The sequence below is a fragment of the Podarcis erhardii genome (assembly GCF_964252035.2).
Source record: "Podarcis erhardii genome assembly, chromosome: 3".
In the NCBI taxonomy this organism is placed as follows: domain Eukaryota; kingdom Metazoa; phylum Chordata; class Lepidosauria; order Squamata; family Lacertidae; genus Podarcis; species Podarcis erhardii.
Window position 1 is genome coordinate 77,342,530 of NC_138507.1, and position 21,039 is coordinate 77,363,568.

The 21,039-nt window shown below is 43.2% G+C and overlaps 1 long non-coding RNA gene across 1 annotated transcript; it reads right to left on the bottom strand.

The window, feature by feature from the left end:
* Window positions 1–15,368: 15,368 nt before the first annotated feature.
* On the bottom strand, window positions 15,369–18,100 carry LOC309338696. Its single transcript, XR_014155027.1, has 2 exons — window positions 17,636–18,100; window positions 15,369–15,693 (listed from the first exon to the last, which is right to left on the bottom strand). It is a non-coding gene; the product is annotated as an uncharacterized lncRNA (long non-coding RNA).
* Window positions 18,101–21,039: the final 2,939 nt, after the last annotated feature.

Consider the following 21,039-nt stretch of genomic DNA (forward strand, 5'->3'; position numbering starts at 1 on the left):
CAAGCCAGTTGCCTTTCCAACATTTAACACATTTTAACCTTTTTAACTCTCTTAGTTTAAGAAACAGCTTTAGAAAAAGACTTCCCCCAAAAATGTTCTCTTTCCAGCTAAATGTTTCTCCCCATTGCTCCTGGCCTTTTAACCTTAGAAAGAAGATCTGGCTCATTTTACTGGGAGGCACATTAGTATTATCTTTCCCCATTCCTAATGGTGTTTTCTCAGCCTTGGGGCAGCATATGTAATTCTCCCTTTTTATGACTTTGAGAATTGTTTTTCTACTATAAATCAATGGGGCCCTTCTTGTCTTAGGAGGAAAAACATCTTGCCAAGGTTCTTTTAGGCAGCTGGTCTTTTGCCTGGCATGAAACATTTGAAAATCCTTTTTTTAAGCTCATTTTTAAATACAAGCCTTGATTGAAATATATAGAAGCTTTGATAAAAATGCAGGCTTATGATTAGATGCCTCACTATATCTCATTTATTTTATCCTAATTTAATCCTAGCCTAATTTAGTACTTTCAAGTAACTACTAATCTTTAATATTACAAAATTTATTCAAATAATCTCTAAATTTCTTCCAATCTTCTTGATATTCCTCTTCTTTCTGGTCGCGGATTCTCCCAGTGAGATCAGCCAGCTCCATAAAGTCCACCATCTTCATCTGCCATTCTTCCACAGTTGGTAATTCTTGTGAAGATGCATTTTAAATAAAAGGAAACATTCTATTCATGTAAAAACATGCTAATTCCCGGACCGTCTGCAGGCCGGATTGAGAAGGTGATTGGGCCACATCTGGCCCCTGGGCCTTAGGTTGCTTACCGCTGCCTTAGAGGAACTTCATCCAGGTTGGAGTGTCTGGAGTCAGCACTGCTGCCGATGCCTCAGAGAGGGAACAAGTGAAGGTTCATGTGTACTGTTTATAAGCCGCTTGAGTCTGGGTGCAGAGAGGCAACCGTGTCATAGAGAGAACGGCCATATAGCAGATAAATCTGTATTGCTGTCTGTGCAGGGCTCCCAAAACAAGAGAGCAGTAGCAAGCTTTCTCTTTTGGGGAAATAGTAAAAGAGTGAAAGCTTCCTCAGCATTCAGAAGAGAAAGACCATAAAATGTGCACAATGGTTTGGAAGTGCCAGAAACAGGAAAGAATGCTTCCTCCTCCTATTTTTGCTTGTGTGCAGAGTTTATGTTGCTGATGTGCTGGTTAATAATCAGTCCACTGTGCCAGTGAAACAATTATAACCAGCAGGTTAGCACTGCACTAGACTATAAATTAGAGGCACATTCTTCCAGTAAATTTATAAATGATGGCATTGAACTTAATCCTCAGAGAACATGTACATTGCAATAATATATGGTATGTTGCAATAAGCCGTCTAAAGCTTTTTAAATTTCTTGCACGACAATTAAAAAGCCAAAGTGTTACTGGAAGAAATTATCCGGTAATTAACATCAAGGTTACTGCATCCAACTAAGAGATGTGTGTTAGTGTTATCAGAAGAGCTTTTTTAAAAAAATGTGACTCTTTTAATAGATCTTCACACAAAAACTGGCTGCACTAAGCCTAATCCTTGCAGCTAACAGATGGCAATATGAATTTTCTGCAGGCTGCAGGATCAGGTCCTATGGGTTATTTTATGTGGATAATTTAAGAAAACTGGGAAACAAAAACACAACTGATTCCAAAATAAATTGTTAAATATTTGATGACATAATTAAGCCTTATTAATGTAGTGGCATTTATTTTGCAAATTAAAATTCCACAGGAATTCATTTTTATCATGTTGGGCCTGTATTTGTCATATTTGTTTGCTAAGTATTTGATTAATATTAGATGTTGAAGAGCTAAGAAAAATAAGTTCATACTTTAGATATAGTAGCTATGTGGAAATAGTATTAATGAGTTAGTATTTATGATGCATACGAGTTCTAAATATTACTTTTGATATTTTTATTGCCACCCAGGACAAATACAGTTCATTACAAATGAGAAATTGTTTAATCTCCAAGCTCCATGAAATAATCAGCAGAACAAATTATTTTAGTGCTACTTTTGTATTCCTCTCCCTCTGCCTTCTTCATACTTCTAAAAAAACCCATTTTTGCTTTTGTTTCCATTTGCCCATCTTTCATCTCTCTCATCTCTTCCATTTTGATTATTCTTGTTATTGCTGCCCTTGCTGTGATTTTTATCTCCTCCTTTTATTTTTATTTTTATGTCTACGATTGTATGGGTTTGTTTTTAAAATTTATATCATTGTACCCCTGCCCTGGATATCACATTGTGATAAAGGCCAGATTAATAATGTTTTAAATAAAATAAAAAGGGAAAAGAAATATCCTGTATAGCTTCTGCCAGAGCCCTGATGCTAGCAGATTGATAGCTGTAAGAAGATCTCATTTCCAAGCTGGGCTAGGAATGGAGTTAAGGGATCAGGTAATGGATGAAGTCTCCTTTTGGGCAATGACACATATATCCATGGAAAGTTAAATATGGGCTCCTCCAGATGACCGATTTATTGAGCACTCATCCTGATTTTTTTCCTTGAACAAAGCTCATGTGGAGGTTATATTGCACTGTCCTGTTTGTGCAAGGAATTCTACTTCTTCTCTGGAAGATTTATTTCTCAGCACAGGTGTTTTTTTAGGGGGGGTGCATCAAGGTGCACAGGGGGAGGAGAGGGAGTGAAAGGTGCATGGGCAAGACAATTTCATTGGCTACAACTAGGGATGGGGCAAATAGGTCACTTTTGGTTTCTCTTCAGCTGCAGTCAGAAAGCAATTTATTCAGTTTTCACAATGTTTCCTTGCCTGATATAACCAGGAAAACTAGCAAAATCTAGCAGAAGATTAGCGCTCGTTTCCATGTTATTTGCTTCCAGGAAAAAAAAATCTGTTTGCAACCCTATCCTGGAAAATCGAAAGACTTTTGTATTGTAATTTCATTTGACAAAATTTGAGTCAATATTCTGGCATACAGGTATCTCCACCATAACACAACAGGGAAAAAGAATGATCGGATTCAGGACAGAAGCACTAGCATTATAATCAGGAAAACTAACACAATAATTCTCACATCTGAATGCACCCAGAGTTGCTCAATTCTTCACATCATTTCCACATCAGTTTTCAAATTCTATTTGATGGATGAAAACCCATCAACAATTTTAGTGTGAATTTCTTCTAATAAACACATTTTTGTATGCCATTTAGATTAATATACTATTTTTTTCAATCAGTTGTTCATAATGCAATATAATTCTGCCCAACCCTGATCTCATTGCCCTCCATGACCAAAATCTGAAATTATGCCCTGGCCAAAACTTTAACCAGGTCCAATCCCCCCCCCCCTCCAATGTTGCTGGTTCTCACACAAATAACTTTTTCTTTCTTTGCCATCCTCGATCAGAGGTAGGTTGCACTTTCCAGATGCCTAAAGACTGCCCAGGGGACTCTGCAGGTAGAAACAACCCATGGAACATGTTGAACTGGTGCTAGGATTCATCAATAGCTAGTCATTAGTTTTTAAAAGGTTGAAATGTCTTAAATAATACCTTAAAATAACACCACAGTAGCTAAGTGTAGGACAGAATTCAGGCCTGTTATTTCCATTTCATTATTGAGTGTACTAGGTTTCAACACGGCTTTCCATAAAAACAGAGCCATTAACTCCTGATCTCACGTATATGGAAGGAGGGAAAGAGCCTGCTCAAGACTGAAAGAATTATTAATACATTACCTGATCTGTGGCAGGTAATGTGTGGCTTTGCCACTGAATCTCCATGTTCCATTTGCCAACATTTTTAATTTTATCTGGATTACTGCTGAGTCTATACTAAAAATGTAAAACTTAATTTCCATTATAAATGGTCTCCCACGTTTTGTTTTTAACAAACCCAAACACCTCTACCCCATAAAACCAGTTCCTATCGTCACTGCAACCAGAGCACCATGCCTGCACAACAGCATCTGCTGTTGCTTCCCATTTGTTGTCTCTAAGAGGCAGCAACTACCCTTGCTTTTGGCACTAAGAGGAAACAATATTTGAGCCCTTTGGCACAGTTTGCTAATGGTGCTTTTCTAAACCCTGCAGCATTAGCATTGCCAAGACAAAAAGAAAAAGGCAACACCATAACACAGCTGTGTCTCCTCATATCTTCTAGAAGTGTTTCAGGCACCCTGATATCCCCAATACATTACGTTGGATATATTTAGTTTAATTTCATTTTCATTCATTTATATCACACCTTTTTTCCATCATGGATGTCAAGAGCGCAGCCTACACTTGAGTAGGACTCAGGCAGAGACACATGCCCGACTGGCACGTTCTCTCCCTCCTGGTCGATCATTCGGGAGCTTCAAAAGCTTTCTTCTGCCCGAACATCACAGCGACCGATGCCAACAGACATCGGCACACTTAGGGATCCGCAGAGTCTTCGCAGCTTGCGTGACAGACCTCAGCAACTCAGCATTTTGGCTAATCTACTTTATTTACATATAAACACACACAGAGCACTGCAACATGGCTCCCTCTCTCTCTAGCATCAGACAGCAAAGAGAAAAAGAACAAAGGACAATAGTCCCATTTCACGGAACACAGTAACACAAACATCCTGTCCCCGTCACCTCCCACTCTGTGGAGTCAAAACATATAGCGTCATGTGATAGACAAAAATCCCATGACTGCAATCACGGAGTAGGAATTCTAACATCGGAATGCAAGGTGGCATGTATGTGGTTCTCAGGAAGCCTCCCATCCAGGCACTTACCTGATCCAAAACTGCTTATCTCTCTCAGGTGTGTGTGTGTGTGTGTGTGTGTGTGTGTGTGTGTGTGTGCGCGCGCGCCTTCAGCCCATAGGGGACAAAAAATACTTTCCAGGATAGAAATATAGAAAGCTGATGCTACTGAACTGAATCAGACCCTTGGCCATCTAGGTCATTATTGCCTACACTGACTGGTGGTGTCTTTCAGTCTCAGGCAGCGATATTTCCTAGCCTGCCTTTGAGGTGCTAGGAATGGAACCTGGAAGCTTTTGTATGAAAGCATGTTCTCTACCAGTCAGCTTACAGCATTTCCACTCAAGTATGTCTGGAAAGCAGTCCAGAGGTCAGAGAGGTGGGTGCTTTTGCTTCCATTTTCAATTAGCTGTGGCTTATTGTTTCATCCGAAACTGGTTAATCTTAACTACGGTGCAGGGAAACAAACTAGAATCATAAGCTGTGGTTTATTTGTTTCCCTAATCCAGCTTTTCCAGATTCTGAAGTAACAGTAAACAATGGTTAGTTCAAAAAAAAGGAGGATATCTTCCATGCAGCTTGGCTGGAAAGGGATGGGAGAGCCTAGGAACCCTAATGCTTAACTGAATAAGGCCAAAGAGTCACCTCTATTAGGCTATGATCATTGCAGACTTTTTGTAATTTAGGTGCTTTGAGCCTAATTCAGCCAATGTCACTGACATTGTACGCTGACTAGGAAATCAGCCCCATCAGACACAGGATGACACTATGACTCCTATTAAAATCAGCCGGACTCCGTCATAGCTAAGTCTCAGGAAACCCATGCAAATATCTCCATCTCAGTAAACCGGTAGACAACTCACCTGAAATGTTCCTGGGAGCAGGGCTCTCTCTTACAACAGGAACAAAATATCATACTCATTTTATGGCTTCCCATTTTAAAGGCAAAAAGATATGTTCACTCTAGGCTGAGCTTGCCTTATGAAACAAGGCCACACTTCATCAGCAAAAATATTCCAAATATAGTCTTGTCAAGCTTTCTATTAAATCAGTCAACTTCAGTCTATCCCAAATCCTGCAGATAAGATCTTCCAAAGCTGCCTAGATCCATCATCAGCTTGACAGGTCGTATCCCCTTCCTTCAGCATAAACCTCTTCTCTCCAGTACCTTAAAAATTCTCTTTGACACTTGTGGGAACTTTCATGGTATAGCCCAAAAGTAGAGAGACATTTAAACATCCTACACACTGTGGCTACCTTGGTGTCCTCTATGTACAAGCCAATCTGTACTAGGAAATGTGGGTGCTTTCCTATTTGGCAGCAGTCTTATTCCTCGAATGCTGTTTCTTTATGCTGTGCATCAAACTAGACAAGATGGGAAATGCATTATTGCTTTCCAATTCTTCATCATCATCATCATCATCATCATCATCATCATCATCATAATAAATTAAAAAAAATTGTTGCAGGAGCTTCCACCCCACCCCGCATCGAGATCATTATTGTGGTGTCGAGAGCAAATTATTCCCCTCCCCAGCACCATTCAGGTGGTCTACAGGGCACCTGTGAAAAACACTTCACAATTTGAATTGTATAGCATTGTATGGAATTCAAATTGTAATACAATAAAATACAATATAAGAAATAAAAGAAGCAATAAGTTGAATTAAAAACCATACAGCGGCTTACAACTGTTACAACAGGCAGAAAAGAATATTACCGTATTTTTCATTCCATAAGATGCACTTTTCCCCTCCTAGAAAGTAAGGGGAAATGTGTGTGTGTCTTATGGAGTGAATGCAGGCTGTGAGGCTACCCCAGAAGCCAGAACAGCAAGAGAGAGCGCTGCGCAGCGCTCCCTCTCGCTGTTCTGGCTTCTGCCTTAGAGTCTTCTGAGAAGCCTCCGCAGGGCAGTGGGGAGCCTTCATCCCGCTGCCCTGCGGAGGCTTCGCATGGCTATTCCTGGCTTTTGCAGGAGGTGGGGGAAGGGACAGAACGCATGGCTCTGTCCCTACCCCCACCTCCCAGAAAAGCCCCCAAAAGCCTCGCTCCCTTTAAAGAGCGCACGGCTCTTGCGGGAGGTGGGGGGAAAGCCAGGAGGCTTGCTTTCGCTGAAGCCAGGAGAGCAAGCAGGATCGGTACGCACCACTCCCACTTGCTCTCCTGGCTTCAGAGATAGCCCCGCAAAGCCTCCTGAGTGAAGAGGGAGGAGCGCCCCCTCTTAGCTCAGGAGGCTTTGCGTTGCTTTATTTTTTCTTCTTTTCCTCCCCTAAAAACTAGGTGTGTCTTATGGTCCGGTGCGTCTAATAAATATGGTAAGTCATCCACCAACACCGTCGGCAATTTTCAAGTAGTCTCTGAGGGGAAAGTTTGGGAACGACTGTATTAGAGGATTCATGGATACCACCACCAGGGGAAGACCTCAAGCATAGGTGCCAACTCCCTGGGGCCCTGGGTGCCCGAGCACCCACAAAATTCCCCATGAAGGGGCCAGGCACCCACAGATTTCAGTGCCAGGGCCATGCGCACTGCATGGCACCAATGGCCTGGGCACCCACAGTCACAGAGCCAAGCTGGCACTCCTGACCTCAAGCAGGCCAGTGCGCCACATGAGTAACCTCTGCCTTTGCCCAGACTGCTGGGTAAACTCTTCTGACCCCCCCCCCACACTTCCAGGTTCACAGCCAGGACATGCAGAGCAGAACCAAGGCAACGAGAGGCAGAATTTGAACGCTGCTCCCACCATTGGATGAAAATTGTCCTGGCAACAATTATCTTTCCGCCAGCCTGTGCTGTGCACAAGATGAGATTGCTGTGAGTGAGATGATGGTGCAGCTGTCATAGACTCCTATTGACTACTAGTGCCTATGATATCACTAATGGAAAAAAGGCACATGATCCCTTGCCCTGCCCTGTGCAATCTTCTGTATTTCAAAGGTTTTGTTTTTGGTTTTCATTCTTTTCAGGCAGAGCACTTCCCCTGCTGTTTTGCCTGATTGCACATGTAGTCCTTTAAAACAGAATAAAGGCCATCCTTTCCCTTACAGCAATTGCCTTGCAGTACAAGGGCCTTTTTAACTAATGGCATCCCTGTCTACGCAGACCTATTCACACACCACACACACAGGCAAACAGTCTCTCCATGCTAGACGCTCTCCAATTCAGTAGGGCTCCCATCCTATCCATTTCATCTAACCAGTTATTCTGCTATCAGAGGCGAATGAAGGACTCAGTAATAGAACTGCTAAGAGCATGTGTGTGTACATACTCTAATTGCTCTGACAAAATTAGAATCTGTAATCAAAGTCCAAATGCTCATGTTACAAATTATACCAGTAGCTCTAGTATAATGACTGGGCAGTTCTCTCACATTCCAAGGGAAGACTCTCCTCTAAACCAGGCTCTGACTTGCTGGCCCTCTCAGTATATAGAACCTCTTTTAATCCCTAGAAAAAACCTTGCATTTATTAGCAATCTCAGATATGGTTTGTGCAATAGTAAGTCACAAATTTCCAGCAAGATTAAATTCCCAAAATGTGGGATCTGATAAACATCAAAACGTGCATCTGATAGGCATCTTTAGGCAGAGTGGAGAAGGTAGAAGGAGAGATTTATTTTTTACTTATTGAATTTATATACCGCCCTATATCTAGAGGTCTCAGGGTGGTTCACATGAGGGCGATTCAGATGTGACCCTTTCAGGTGCTTTGCAGGTTTTGGGTTGCACCCAGGCTTCTTGGGGAGGAGAAAAGACATAGTGGATGATTCCCCCATGATTTCTTTCTGAAAACGCAACAGCCACAAGAACTGCTATTCAGTTCTGCTTCCATCCTTAGGTGAAATGAGCAGATTCCTTTCACAAGAGGCACCCCCTGCACCTCCCAGCCAGCCAGCTGCTCCAGTAGGGCTCCCCCTCCACTCCCTGTCCCATGATCTAGGGAGGAGGAGGGGCAAAGGGACCTGGGGAGCAGTGGGTTGGTAGCAGGCACGATGGCTGCTTCTTCTTGCTCTGACAAAGCTTCTCAAGAGACAGGTGCCATCAGTTGTAATTACCTGACATTAGAAAATAAATGTGTGATCCTAAACTTGGCTCCTAGAACAGTAGGCAGGTAGGATCCTAGAATGCAACAACTGATTGGCCTGCAGGAGAAGACCAATCAGGCTCCAGGAGGGAAGCAGAATCAGCCAATCAGACGGAACTCATTGTGTAAATAATGTATATAAAGGCCTGAGGTTTTTGGGGAAATGCAATCACTGTTTTACAAGCTGCAATAAAGAGCATGAAATCACTGCAGGACTCTGAGTATATTTCAGTTTCCCTCCCTGTATTGCATCATGGCCAAATCTCATCTTTTCAACAAACAAGTAAATAAAACAATACTAGCACCAGCCATTCATCTGGAATAAACTCCAGCAAATTCAGGCCTAACAAAAGAAAAGCAGATGAGAGAGAGAGAGAGAGAGAGAGAGAGAGAGAGAGAGAGAGAGAGAGAGTGTGTGTTAATGGCCACAACTGCTACTGCCTGCTTTTTACCCTCACAGGCTGTGCTTGAGAGCCATCATGTAGCTGATACTTATCTAGTGTTTCTATATTCAGCACCACTGGGGAACTCTCCAGAAAAAGAACAGCATCTTTTTAGTGCTGTGCACTGGACTGATTAAACAGATCGTGTTGTTTAACAACCTATTTCCCTTTTCTCTGCGGAATGATAAAAGCTTGAAGAAGACCTCAGAATCATTGCTCGATTATGCTTCTTTGGGGTCGGAGCTATGCTAGAAACAAAGGATCCTGGATCCCCTAGGCAAAAGCCTATTTCATAAACCCAAAGGCAGCCATTCTAAACACGCTTTCCAGGAAGTAAGCCCCATTGAGCACAGTAGGGCTTCTTCCCAAATAAACAAGAACAGGGTTGTACTGTGTGGTGCATCCAAACCCATTGACGTCAAGTTTCCCCAGCTTTGCACAAAAATGGGCTGTCCTTTTTCTACTTTTTGCTGATGCCAAGAGAGAAGTGACTGGCTACATCAGATTTACTCTTGAGCAATTGCAATGGTAATTCATCACTGGTACATATCATCATTACTTGCCACACAGAATCTAAGCTAAGAGCCTACCACTGAGAGAGGATATTAAGAGAGTCTAAGTGTCACACTGGGAGACCCTACTATGCTATGTAGACATTATTTTTTGCAGCTAAAATGATTGTAAACAGGAACACATCTTGGATAAAAATGCACATCTTCTGTAGAAACGAGTCAAAATAAACCGGGGTGCTTCAAACTTAACAAAACTGCTGCACAAGAAATACTTTGGTATATGAATTAACATGCAGCCCTGTTGTTATATATGATGGTGACATATACAACATATGCTGTCTTAACATATGCAACATATGCTGTATTGACGTGTGCTGTGGAAGAGGATAGGAAAGTTTCATTTTAAATTCTTCATCCTTTTTCAAGAGCAGCTAGGACAAAAAGGTCTATCTTCTACAGCAAAGGTGAACAAGTTTTATTTATTTATTTATTTATTTAATATTTTCTTGATTTACAGAAGTATATGTAATGTATCTCTCTTGTATTTTTTCCATGGAACCTTTTTAACAAATCAGTTTCGTTTGTTGAGACATTAGGAAGAAAAGAGGGAGAGGGGTGGAAGATGGGTGGGGGTGGAGTCGGGTGGCGATGTTTCTATTTTGCTTAATGTATGTAGTCAGCGTTGCTTGTGCATGTTCTCTGCTGTTCACTTGTGTTCCTTTGGTGGTGAGAGAGGTTGGGGTTGGCCTTGTTTGTTTGGAAGAAGCAGACCATTTGGATCCCTTCCAGTCGGGATTCAGGCCTCATCGTGGGACTGAAACTGCCTTGGTCGCACTGGTTGATGATCTCCGGCGGGCTAGGGACAAAGGTGAGAGCTGTTTCCTAGTTCTGCTGGATCTCTCAGCGGCCTTTGATACCATTGACCATGACATCCTTCTGGACCGTCTTGAGGGGCTGGGAGGTGGGGGCACTGTCATACAGTGGTTCCGCTCCTTCCTCCTGGGCCGTGTTCAGAAAGTGGTGGGGGGGATGAGTGTTCAGACCCCTGGGCTCTCACTTGTGGGTGCCTCAGGGTTCTGTCCTCTCCCCCATGCTTTTCAACATCTACATTCAGCCACTGGGAGAGATCATCAGGGGGCTTGGGCTGGGTGTTCATCAGTATGCGGATGATACCCAGCTCTACTTCTCTTTTAAATCAGAAGCGGTGAAGGTCCTGTGTGAGTGTCTGGAGGCGGTTGGAGGATGGATGGCAGCTAACAGATTGAGGTTGAATCCTGACAAGACAGAAGTACTGTTTTGGGGGGACAGGAGGCAGGCGGGTGTGGAAGACTCCCTGGTCCTGAATTATTGTGCCCCTGAAGGACCAGGTGCACAGCCTGGGAGCCATTCTGGACTCACAGCTGTCCATGGAGACACAGGCCAGTTCTGTGTCCAGGGCAGCTGTTTATCAGCTCCATCTGGTATTCAGACTGTCTCGCCAGAGTGGTGCATGCTCTGGTTATCTCTCACTTGGACTACTGCAATGCACTCTATGTGGGGCTACCTTTGAAGGTGACCCAGAAACTACAATTAATCCAGAATGCGGCAGCTAGACTGGTGACTGGGGGTGGCTGTCGAGACCATATAACACCGGTCTTGAAAGATCTACACTGGCTCCCAGTACGTTTCCGAGCACAATTCAAAGTGTTGGTGCTGACCTTTAAAGCCCTAAATGGCCTCAGTCCAGTATATCTGAAGGAGCGTCTCCACCTCCATCATTCTGCCCAGACACTGAGGTCCAGTGCCGAGGGCCTTCTGGCGGTTCCCTCGCTGTGAGAAGCCAAGTGAGGGAAATTTGAATTATAGTTGTACCTGGATGTGAGGTGTTGCAATACAAGATGTGAGTAGACCTCTGTTACATTGTCTTTTAGAATATAAACTGCTTTGGTTCTAACCAGAGTCTGCAGGAATACAGTCTTCTGGGATACAGATAAGAATTTTTGCACTATCATGTGAAGTCCCCCTTAGCAAGTTAATAGGAATCATTAATCAGTTCTCAACTGGTAAATTCAAATCATTCCCCTCTGCCATTTATTATCCTTCTGCAGTCAAACACATCCATAATATTTCTTCTTCTTCTTTCAGTATTTTGTCTATTACTCAGATACTCATTAGGATATGAAGTTAGCCGATGGCAACTCCTGCCACCTCATCCTTCTCTATCAAAACAACAAGAAACTTTAATTGTCATTTCCCAAGCACTACAAGTGACACAATTTACTCTAAATAATTTACATTACATATTAATGAAAATGCTGAAATATAAATCTGCTCTAATTTAAATGATGAATAAATGATAATAATGCTCTTTGTAATAAACTATAATTCCTATCTCGAAAAATTATTACATATAATAACGTTTTCCATTAAAAAAACGATGATTGGGAAAGGACAGACTGAGGAATAGAAAATACGATTGGTGCCGCTCCTCTAGGTCCCAATCCTGCAAATACAAATGTGAGGATATTCAGCCTGCAGATACTTATTAGCCTTCTGAAGGCAGCCCTGTTTAGGGAAGTTTTTAATGTTTGATGTTTGATTGTGTTTTTAATATTCTATTGGGAGTCGCCCAGAGTGGGTGGAGTATTATTATTATTATTATTATTATTATTATTATTATTATCTCTGCCTGTAAGAAGCATTTTCTCCCTCATCCTAAAGGTTGCCATCTTTTCACTAGCCCTGCTTGCTTCTGTGTCTTTAGCTGGCCTGACATTCAGAAGTTTTCGCTGCTGTAGCTACTCTTGGCATTGACAGAAGTCAAGGTGGAGAACCTTTTTCACCTTCCCTTCTGCCTATGTTGGAGGCTGAACAGCTGCCATGGGGAGCCTATCCTCCTTGGGCAGTCGTTGTTCCCCACTTGTGACCTTCCAGGTTTCCAAATCACACTGGCAGCTCCCCGCTGCAGGCCAGTGAAAACAATATGATGGAGCAGGTGGGACTCCATCCCTGCTCTCTCCCTCACACAACAGCAATTGCATGCCAACTTGGGGAGTCATCTGCAGAAGGTTTCAGTAAAACATTTAAACCATACAAGCTTTCTCCTGTGGCAACAAATTTTGGGTGCTATTGAAGGGTAGTAAATATGTTGTTGTTGTTGTTTAGTCATTTAGTCGTGTCCGACTCTTCGTGACCCCATGGACCAGAGCACGCCAGGCACTCCTGTCTTCCACTGCCTCCCGCAGTTTTGTCAAACTCATGTTTGTAACTTCGAGAACACTGTCCAAACATCTCGTCCTCTGTTGTCCCCTTCTCCTTGTGCCCTCCATCTTTCCCAACATCAGGGTCTTTTCCAGGGAGTCTTCTCTTCTCATGAGGTGGCCAAAGTACTGGAACCTCAGCTTCAGGATCTGTTCTTCCAGTGAGCTCTCAGGTTTGATTTCCTTAAGAATGCATAGGTTTGATCTTCTTGCAGTCCATGGGACTCTCAATGTAAATGTAATATAACAATGTAAACATATATTTACATTTATTATTACATTTTTAAAATGTATATTTTTGCCATATGTGGGGGTACCACATCATGTGCCAAATGTCTCAGACTAGCCTTGTGCTCAAAAACCACTGCCTCAGGAGAAAGGGAGGGAAAGCCCTCCATTTTTCATGCTGTCCTCAGACAAACTGAATAGGCCTGCGGGTTTCATCACATTTAAGGTCAAGGTGTATCTATGGAAGTGAAGAAAACAATGCCGGTTAATCCTGTCTTAGCTTGTAGCCAAACAGACAACTTCTGTCTTCTGAACTGCCTCTCTGGCACCTTTCATATGCACTGAGATCACACACAAAATGTTTTTAAAACCCCAAATCCATTACTCTTCGTACTTTCAGAGAAGTGGCGGAAGGCCAAAGTACTAACCACCAGTTCAAGTGCAATAATTCCCAGAAATACTCTGCCTGGAAGATCTTGTTGCTATTATGACATGTCCTTTTTTTTTTCATAAAGAAGAAAGACAAGATCAAAGCGAGAGCCGTCTGCTGGATTAGTTATTATTTATATTGGCTTGACAACAGTGAGTGGCAGCCAGACAACTTTGTGTTCAATATGGTAAATCCACTGTAATCCAAATAAGTTTATGGCGATAGCGATATTTAAAATAACCCCTTCAACTGCCAACAGGAGAAATAATTAGCAAATGACACAGTTGTTACTTTATGGCAAGAGATGGGTGCAAGTGAGATGTGTTCACACAGTTCTTTGGACTCACTGTCAGTCACCTGTTCTGTGCTGCAAACAGATTTTGCAGGTTGTCCAAACAATACCAAAAAGGAATAAAAAGGAAATGCAAGGCAGCAATTCTATTCACACCTATCTGGGAGCAAGTCCCGGTGAAGAAAAACTGCAAATATTTTCCCATGTGCAAACTATTGGTTTGTACATGTCACATCACTTCAAGGTCATTAGACTGGTGAGATTTTGATTATTATGTTTAATTTGATTTTTATTATTGATATTATAAACTTCTCCTCCCTTTTCCACCCCCAGAAACTGTGCACTCATCTTTTCCAACATCAAGCATGGCTTGATTAGTGGTATATTCCTCTCAACGCAGCAACACTTTCTGCTAGCAGATGTATCCCAGCCCCCTTCCTCGTATGGCTAGCAGTGCACTAGTAAGATGCTAAGAGAAAAAGTGTTCCATTTTCTATTTGGCCCTGCCAATGACTTGCTCTTTGACCTCAGTCAATTTACAAAACCTTTCTGCGTTTCTGTTTCCGCATCTGGAAAAAGGCCCTAATGACATATGCCTGCTTTATGTGGGTGGTATGAGGATTAATTAAATGCTTGTGAATCGCAAGAAGATTCTGTGATTAAAAAATGGCACACATGTGCACAGTATTATTTTACTGAAAGCATGCATAGTCATTAAGTACAAAATAGTATCTTGTGCTTACGCAGCTTTCGCATACCTTTTGGGCTCCATTGGTTACAAACTTTCCATGGCAACTCTGGGTCTGAGGCAGATGGAATGTTGTGATGGTGCTTACAACCATTAGCAAGAGACACTTTGTAATGACTGTTTTGTATCAGCAAATGATACTCCATGATTATTTGGAGACAAGGTTTCAAGATTAGGCTTTGGTTATGATCACTAGCAGCATTGTCAGATTAGACAGAAACTGTAGGAAATCCCCAGATTTGGGAGGGGAGGGCATCAGGATGACTTGTTTACAGAGGCTTAAGGATCAGTTGGGTTCCGGAATGCTCTGAGGAAGATTGTCCGACGGGGATGGCGAACCTGTGGGTCTCCATGTGTTGCTGGACCACAACTCCCATCAGCCCAAGTCAAAATGGCAGATGGCAGGGATGATGGGAACTATAATCCAACAACATCTGGAGAGCCACAGGTTCCCCAGCCCTATAGGGCAAGGGGCAATTATGGCAAGGATCTGGTGGATGAGCAGGATGGATAGCTGACAAAATAAGATTGTTTATTTATTAAAATATTTATATCCTGCCTTTCTGTAATATAGCCATGGCATTTTAAAGTAACATGATGCAAAGCAATATTGTCAATTTTCAAAACATTCTAATAGAAAAAGAAGAAACGACAGAAATTGAAGGAACTGCACTTTATTACTCCCTCTCCTGGCTCAAAGTCCCTTGGTATACAGAACTCATGGTGATAATTTTCATGGTTGATGAAACTGCTCAGCTCTGATCCATCTCAGGTGCCACCAGAGGAGTATCAGAAGCATCCACAATCTCCAGCGCTTGGATGACTTCAGCTTGCTTACCTTGAAGGTAATTACCGGTACTTGTGAGCTAAGTTACTTGTGAGCTAAGTACTTGTGGACTAGTGAAAGTCTAGGGCCCAGAACCCCTTTCAGTTAGGCTTCTTTCCTCGCTATGGTAATGAGACAGCTTTAGTAGGCATTGGATCTGTGAAAGAAAGAAAGAAAGAAAGAAAGAAAGAAAGAAAGAAAGAAAGAAAGCAAGCAAGCCAAGGTAACCATGTTATCCCATAAGAAACATTCCAATATCCACACTGGGGCAATACCTTTATTAGGTCAGCCAAAATATTACGAAATTATGTGCAAGCTTTTGAGTTCTCCGGAACTCTTCATCAGTCTAGACAGTAACCAAAACCATCTAAACTGACAGGTTATAAAAAGTTGGCCGATGCTGATGCCACGGATGGAGTCAGAAGTTAAACTTAAAGTGGAATGTGGGAGGAGACAGCAGACATTCAAAGAAGGCCTATTAGGTGTATTTCTTGAGATCCATAAAAGGAATAATTCTCTGATGGCACTTCTAGACCTCCTAAATTGCATCCAACATGGTGGACTTCTTGTTTACAATGGCTAGAACAGGGGTCAGCAAACTTTTTCAGCAGGGGGCCAGTCCACTGTCCTTCAGACCTTGGGGGGGTGGGTGGGCTGGACTATATTTTGAAAAAATAAGAACAAATTCCTATGCCCCACATATAACCCAGAGATGCATTTTAAATAAAAGGACACATTCTACTTGGGTAAAAACACGCCGATTCCCGGACCGTCCACAGGCCGGATTTAGAAGGTGACTGGGCCGGATCCAGCCCCCGGGCCTTAGTTTGCCTACCCATGGGCTAGAATTTACTGGAGGATTATTAGAATACCTTTATTTAAAGAGACTCACTCAAAGAGGGATTCTTATTAATAATTACCTGCCTAAGGTCCTAGCACTGGTTACAATATTAAAACACAACAACTGAAAACTGTTCAAAACAACATATAATTCCCCCCAAAAATACGGTGGGTCCTAAAAATAGACACCGCAAGCCAGGGTAACGAGGTGTGTTTTCAGCATATGCCGGAGGCTGTATAATGAAAGATGCCTGACAGGGTGATGAGAGAGGGAAGATCAGCCCCTCAAGGTCTGTTATTTAGGGGTCAGTATTGGCAACAGCACTAATATCTCTATGAAGCTGCTGGATGAGATCCTCCAGAGCTTTGCAGTTGCTTGCCATCCATATGCCTATGACACACAGCTCTCTGTTTTGGTAACTAAGCAGCTGGGAGCTGCGGCCTCAGTGCTGATTCAAGTGTCTGGAGGCTGTAGCTGAGTTAAAACACGTTGAAGTTGAATTCAGATAAGAAAAGGGTGATGGCAGTAGGAAGACTGGATGCCCTGGCACAGCATATCTTCCTTTGATCAATAAGGTAATTGTTGGAAAAGGGAAATTGCCCCATAGGCTTCATTTGATGAAATCAAAGAGCTACATTTTATTAAATGGTTTCTTATCATATGCTTGCAAAATGTCTAGAACTCCCTGCTAAAACAGACCCTCATGTAAATTCCAAATTTTTTTAAAGCTGCAGTTGAACCTTTCATATGTTCTTGTATGTAAACTGCCCTGCTTGGTAAAATTCTATTTGATGGGTAAGATAGAAGTTTATTAAGCTGAACATTTGTTAATTGCTTTGCAGAGCCAGTTTTGAAAAGTGGGTAACAAACAGTGCCAACAAGAAATATTAGCATTGCATAAGTTTTAATTCTACTTCTTTTAAGCAGAGAGGATATTTTAACACCAGTTTTCAAAAAGTTAATAGCTACAGTAGGAACTGCCACTGGACCTTTAAAAGGAAATTCTACAGTTAGGTTGGCAACACCAGTCTATGACACCCAGGATTATTCTCTGCTCTAGAGACCAGGACGCGCAAAAGCATGTGAGAATATCAGTTTACAGTCCTGCTCCGAAATGAATAACTATAAATAAATATAGGGCAGGTGTTCCCAAATTCTGGTCCGGGAGCTTCATTCAAGTGCTTTGCCTGTAAAAATAGAATCCAAAAGCAGGCAGCGTCTAGCACAGCACTTTACGATTGCTACAAGGGGCACAAACATTACTAAGTGATCCTGGGAGTTTGGGAACCAGGCAGTTTCCCGGACTCTCCGAAGAGTGCAGTCACTTGCATGCTTCTTCCCAGGCCAAGCTTGCTGGTGTAGCAATCTCCAAACCAGTCCTTCCCGGGTAACCCTTGCTGACGCCTGCGGCTCTATTACTGCGGTGAGTCAGGCAGGCAAAAGCGCGCGGGGGGGCGGGGAGACACCCCAAAGCCCCAAATCCACCCCTTGGCCCTTTGCAGGCCTAGCCTGTGGCGGCGCGCCACGTCACGCCTTTGCCCTTTCCCCCGGGTTGCGCAAGGCCGCGCGACTCTCGCTTTTGCAAAGCGGCTGCTTGCCGCTTGGCTATATTTGGTTCACCATCAGGTGACCCGTCCAGATCAAGAGCGGAGCCGGTCGGCACGATTCCTTTCTTGGTCCTTCTCCGGCAGGCCCGAGGGGCCGAGCGAGGGAGCTGCTCTCCCGCCGGGGCCTCGGAGGAGGAGGAGGGGCCGCCGCCACGCCTGCGCCGCTCGCTCTAATTATAGCGGGCGCAGCTGGTGCAGTTTCCCGGCCCGGGAGGGGCTGGCGAGAGCTGCCAGGGGAGGCTTCCGGGGTGGCGGCTCCCTCGTCCGGATCGCGGCCACGCTGCCTTGCTCCAGGGTGGTCCAGCGTATTTGGGGTGGCTATGGACTGATCCGAGTGAAAGTCTTAATAGAGATCCAAGCCTCTGCATGAATGGAAATGCCAGGGTCTGTCTTCTCAGCTGGCTCTGCCCAGCGCACCCCCGTTCCCGCGACGGGATTTCTGAGGGTGGGGGCGCCTATTAAGACAGGAATATGCAGCTGTCCAATACCGGGATCGAACCTGCAACCTTGGCATTATCAGCACCACGCTCGTCTAACCCAACTGAGAGTGGGAAGGGATCACGGGGGTCATCTAATCCAACCCTCTGTTGTTGTGACATAAGTACAAAAAGTTGCTGGGAGTGGGTGTGTACCTGGGCCTCTTCTGAAGGTTATGTGCTTTGGCTCTCCCCCCACCCCGCAAAATGTATTCCCAGAACTACCTTTTAAAAATGAAATGGGGAAAAAACATTTTATTTTGAAACAAAAAGGTCAGTATGTGATGTAAAGAAGAAAGTTGCACAACTCAAAAAACGAGTAGACTTAGGCATACACTTGCAAGTACTGTAACTACAACAGGGCTTACAAAATCAAGAGGCCTTATATGTGGATCTATATGGCATATGGCACATAATTGCAGCAAATCCCAGGCATGTTACTCAGAAGTAAGTCCTACTGCATTCACTGGACTGGCTTCCTAGTAGTTGGCATCTCTTTGTCTTGGGGAAACAATGGATGAGTGTTCCTTTGGGGGTGAGGCCAAGCTGTTGGAAGTCAAGCTTCCTCCTCATTGTGTTCAGAATTGCAGTCTCACTTGGGCATTGCTGCAGGCACCTCACACAGAAGCATATCAATCTGCTCACGTAAGCTGACTGGTAGCTTTCCACTGATTTGAGCTACTATTTATCAGGCAGTTGAGTTACTGTTTATCAGGCAGAAATCTAATAAAATTCGGCTTTTCCTGACATGGATCTTCACTGCCTTTTTACCTGTAATGCAACACTTGCCAGGTCTCCTTTCTGAAAGAGAGTAGCCACCTTAGCTGAGTTGTTATTATCTAGCAAATTTGTAAAGCGCTTGACAGAAAGTATCAAAATGGTGAATTAAAACCACAAGTTCTGATCTCTGTGCATGCTGAAACAGTTGCAAGTGATCAGAGGCACAGCTGAAAATAGCTCAGTCAGTAGAGCATGAGACTCTAAATCTCAGGGTCGTGGGTTTCAGCTCCACATTGGGCATTGCAGGGGGTTGGACTAGATGACCCCTGATCACTTCTAACTCAGCAATTCTATGATTCTGTGATGACTCAGCAGACATCACTGTGGCACATAAAGTATAAAACAGGTTAGATGAGTCCTACACAATCTGAGTTCGCAAACTGTTTTCAGAATTTTGATCAGATACAGTCATCTCTAGACTATTTGGCCTGGTTTGTCCCAATAGAATCTGTATGTTTTTTTCACCTTACGATTGGACAGGTTGTTCTTCGTAGGGGCCGATTTAACTACCCCATTGTGGAGTGCTGTGGTTGCGGGGCAGAGAGGGAAACTAGCAGCTGTGTGGAATAATGCTTGGGATGGCAGACCTGTAAGGAGAAGGTGAACTTGGTTGTGTAAACATTACTGTTTGAACTTAGGACTTTGTCTGGCACAGTGAGCACCTTGAACAAACCTTAATCACAGAGAACACATGGCTAGATTACAGCTCAGGTGCTTGCTAAGGAAATTAATCATTTACTAACCTACACAATCTCTTTATTTTCAAAGTAAGGGTTTAAAAACCTTTAAAAATCACAAGACTGCAGTTCGGTAAAGCACCTCTGATGCTGGGAGTTGGTTCTAGGAACGCTAATGCAATGTTAGCATGTTTTCCAGTGACTGGAGGAGCACTGGCTTTTAGAACTGCCAAGATTTTAACAACTATTTTTCATTAACTAAGGGCTTCACACATTAAAAGGGATAGGTTTTTAAGTGTGAGGAATGGCAGCTAATCATGGCTTCCCAATTGTGCCCTTGTGTGGCACACCCATTTTTCCAAACACAAGTCTTCCCCACACAAGTAATAGGCAGAGTAGCCCTTGCACCTCAGTCTACAACCCAGTTAAACTGAAGTACTTGTATTTACACTAGATCATACCCCAGTCCTAGATCATACCCCAATCCTAGATCATACCCCACTCCTTATCATGTCAGATGTAAGTAAATCCCATTCATTTTCAGCGTGGCTTGTAATATGGTTAAGATTGTGGCATCAAGCCCATTGTCTTCACTTAGAACAGGAATCCAAGTATTTTTGTTTTAGATCAGGCTGTTGACTCATACATGTGTAATTTTTCAGCCTCAGATCTTTATCCATGTAATGGGGCTAATAGTAATTGTAGATCCTTTTTAAAATTTCCAGTACATAGCCATAACTGTTTGAGGAGGTGTGTTTGTTTGTTTGTTTGTTTGTTTGTTTGTTTGTTTGTTTGTTTTTGGAAATGTGGCAGAAACCTCAGATGGGTAAGAGACCGTAGCTTAGTGGTAAAAGCGCAATTTTCCCCTGTAAAATGGGGATGGAGAACCTGAGGTCACTAAGTCTCTCCCCAGGCCACACTCTTTACTGGCCCTACTCTGCATCCTCCTTGTATGCTTTTGCCCAGCCGGAATACATTTTTCGTATCTGATAATTCTTCTTTGCTTGTCATGATGAAGGATACAGAGGGGAGTGTGGAAAGTGTGTAGAATCTAGCCTGCTGTACAAAGGTAAAATTGGTTGCCCCGGCAGCTTTGGCCTATGGCTCTGCTTGCCACAGGGA